Source organism: Strongylocentrotus purpuratus, unplaced genomic scaffold, assembly GCF_000002235.5.
Source record: "Strongylocentrotus purpuratus isolate Spur 01 unplaced genomic scaffold, Spur_5.0 spur5_scaffold_1, whole genome shotgun sequence".
Taxonomy (NCBI): Eukaryota; Metazoa; Echinodermata; class Echinoidea; order Camarodonta; family Strongylocentrotidae; genus Strongylocentrotus; species Strongylocentrotus purpuratus.
Genome location: NW_022145594.1, coordinates 12669374 through 12673606, shown reverse-complemented (window position 1 = coordinate 12673606; position 4233 = coordinate 12669374).

Genomic DNA, 4233 nt, shown 5'->3' with positions numbered 1-4233 from the left:
ATGTCAAGATAATGTAACTTTAAAAAGATATTGAAAAAGAAAGAAGCATGATACAAAACATGGCGAAACGAACCGCTGACTGGATGTTGGTACATTCGAGCGCGCTTGGAATCCTGGGAATAAATCAATCGATTTGTTGATTCCCAATCGCGAGGATTAATGAAATTATTTTTTAATATTTTTAGATTTATAAATCTCCTCTTTTTTTCTTTAGGTGTGAATGCCCTATTGTGATTAACATGCTTTGGACTGTAGTCATAATCTGCATACCGCCCCAAAAATATTACAAAAGTTATTTCCATTGTGCCACGATCGTTTCGGTCTATTATGTCAATATTTGGCCTACCATCATAGTCAATCCTATATATAGATGTGGCTTTTCCTTCTCACACATCATGGCTCGACACATTTAACATTCAACACATAGGAGAGGCGTGAATAAATATTACAAATTTTACTATTTTGTGAAGGGTATGGTCTCTATACCTGAAACTATTATTCGTCTGTCAATTTGAAGAATGAAACCGAATTTATGACAATAAAATACTTTCTTTCTTAATTTTTTTTTCTTTCTAGAGTTGGATAATGGTTAAAAGAATGACATGGATGTCCCTTGTTTTGTTTTTGTTTTTGTTTACCCAACCTAAAAAGGTACACTTCTGAATAGCGACAGGTTATATCTTTTATCGGCAGCATATTGTGTGGCCATAACTCAAAGTACGTTATCTAGGTTGCCAGATTTTCTTGTAAATTTCTGATCTTAAACATTTCGATTTTATAGATGTATACGTTTCTCATTACATTTTGTTTTTGTATAACAAACTTATGATTTGGTGCTGTCGTAAGCAATTCATTAGTTCTTTTGGAAAACATGTACAAAACAACAAGACGATATGTATTACTTCACGTACCTAGAGCCCCCCCCCCCCCCCATCCCCTCCCGTAGTATTCGCGGTTAATACAATTTGCCACGAAGTTCTAATTGTACAGCCATATGCCCATATCATGTCGTAATTTGTTGTAGAAGTATATATTCTAGCGACCAAACCTAAGAAAAATGTCAGTCAAATTTTGCAGTCAATCATCAATTGCCTTTTAAAGTGGAGGCGGATATCAATACGCACTGACAACTGGCAACCAAAGATCAACCAACAAGGCAACAACAAGCAATAGATTGGTCGTGTTTCGTGAAATTGGGAAAACCAGAGCAAAAGCGGGGGTACTAAATAAAGCGGTTGAATCTAGTTGTTACCAACTCACGCGTGGAGAAGGTAGCCCGTTAAAAGTTCACGCTAACGTTTGGAATTGCCAATTTGATGAGTATAACGATCGTATTGTATACATACAACCACTGTACCATGCACACGGTTATGGCGGGCCAAGCATGCCAATATTCGTACAACTATACAACTATACAACTATACCACTATACGACTATACGTCTATCCAGCCATCCAATCAGAACGCAGGAAATTGTACAACTATACCCTTATACGACTATACGACTATTTTTGTTTGCCTGACTGTAAATTTTTGAATATGTCACTTTCCAACAAACGCACAGTTAATACACTGTCGCTCATAAAGGTGGAATATTTTTGTTTAACCCCAATTTATGGAATTATTTTAAAAATAATTTAAAAATAATAGATCTAGATAATAGTATATATTCTGAGATTTTATTGAACAACAATTTGCCAATGTGTGTTTTGCGTGACTGCTAAAGCATGTGTATGCCACTATGCTTATCAACTAGGGGACCTATGCCCTTAAGTCATAAATGACAGTAATGAGGATTAATGCCCCACAAAAGGGCACTAATATAGCACATCGACTCGGTTTTGATCCTGGGGCCTCACAGTGACGAGGCCATTGCTTTGTCACTGAACCATGACTGTACGCAGCGGGGGCTAGGGTAGGGGGCAGTTTCCATAAATTAAAAAAAAAACAGAAAATGCAATAAATTTTCAATCATTTATTGCATTTTACCCCGGTCCCCAACATAAACAAATCCTCTGGACGGCCATGCATTATGGCTCAAGGCATGGGCACACAAAATATTTTTTTATGTTGGGAACCTGGGTAAAAGCAATAAATTATTGAAAATTTATTCCATTTTCTTAGTTTTTTTTTTATTTATGGAAACTGCCCTCTACCCTAGACCCCGCTGTGTACAGTCATGGCTCAGTGACAAAGCAATGGCCTCGTAACTGTGAGGCCCCATGATCAAAACCGAGTCGATGTGCTATATTAGTGCCCTTTTGTGGGGCATTAATCCTCATTACTGTCATTTATGACTTGAGGACGTAAGTCCCCTAGTTGATAAGCATGGTAGCATACACATGCTTTAGCAGTCCCGCAAAACACACTTTGGCAAATTATTATTCAATAAAATCTGAGAATGTATACTATTATCTAGATCTATTATTTTTAAATTATTTTTAAAATAATTCCATAAATTGGGGTAAAACTAAAATATTCCAACTTTATGAGCGACTTTTTAATAAGCTTTGTTTTTGACAGCTGATATATTTTGTTTAGTAAACAAACCTCTGCCATACCTTATACATTCTGACGGAGACGGACGCTTCCGTAAGTAGGTAGAAAGCGTGTTTGTTGGACTATAACCGCTACAAACGTAGATGGTATAATAATGTATGCATGGCCGTATATAGGATCACAGTAATGAAAATGACAATTCGATGACTGAAACAAGTGGTTCTTAGAGTCAATTTATATTCTTTTTCTAACGTAATTATCTGATGGTCTTATGGCCTAAATTACATTTCGATTACAATTTAGTAGTAAGGCAGATAACAAAAATGAATGCGATATAAATAGATACTGTCACTATTTTGAATAGATGTAAAGGGTGTAGAAAACATGATAGGAGGAGAAAAGAAAAAAAGAAAACTTAAATATGAATGTTGAAAATAGAGAGACTGGAAGATATGGTGTGAAAGAGTGAGTGAGAGAGATAGGGAGGGAGCAAGAGGGAGAGAGAGATGACAGATAACTATAAAGGAAAGATATACATTGTACCTTACACACACATAATTATGAAACTGAAAGCAAGGATCATCCAGATATTTATTAATGACGCATTTAAACTGTCAAAGTTAAATAAAATCAATACCAAAGTAAATTGAATTGATCATCATGAATTGGATCGGAAATTATCTGAAGTTGTAATCCCAGTCGGAAAACTCGGAAAACAGCGCTCGTACGCGTGATCACGTGATATCCGCCATCTTCGTTAGTCCTTTCTTGTGTTCGCCACTTTTTTTTTTCTCAACGACAGGCCAGGCTGGAATTCGTGAAATTTGTGAGGCAATGTGACGTCCTTTTAAGGCACTGGCAGTGACGTCACATTGCCTTAAAAGGGCATTCCGCGTTCTCGTCGTGTAGAATCTATAAGTCCCCATTATGCGTAGCTTTATACGTCCGTAAAATCGTCAGCCAATTCCATGGCCTTTGTTTTGCCTTAATTCAATTATGACGTCACATCTAGAAGTTTGAAGCACAAAGAGATTCTATACCTTCTATTGTCATCGCTCTGCTGTCGTCGCACGTGTATATACATATGAATATTCATGTACACTGCACTTCGATGGGATTGTGGTTATGTTTTCTCAATATGTTTCCACATCAAATTGTACAAATTATAATAAATTGAAGAGTTTCGTTGAATGTGGTTTATCTCATTGAATAAATCATTGTGACAACATTTTAGTACGTGCGCTTCATTTTGCCGTTTATCTCGCCGATTTTGAGATATTTGGAAAAATGTAACATTATTTTCGGTTGCCCGAGAATTTACGTCACACCGTCATGTGCGACACAAAATAAATGGACAGTTATTCAAAATTTACAACAATTGGTATCGCTTCTCGGCTAGACATCACCGTAATCGAGGGATCAAAAATCACTATCATCGACGTTTCGATCCCATTCGATAACGGCCCGGAGGCCTGCACGACTGCAGCTGACGCCAAGGTTGAGAAGTACAGCGTTCTCCGGCAATCTCTACGTGAAGCCGGCAACGATGTTGAGGTCCATGGCTTCATTCGGGACTTTTAGATTTAAACGACGAGAGCGTGGACTGCCGCGTGTGTCATTGTGTTAAGGCACTGGGCCGTGCCCGGCAGTGCCTTAAAAGGACGCACATTACCTTAAAATGGTGTCACACGTGGCGGTCCACGTTCTCGTCGTGTAAATCCAAAAGTCCCTATT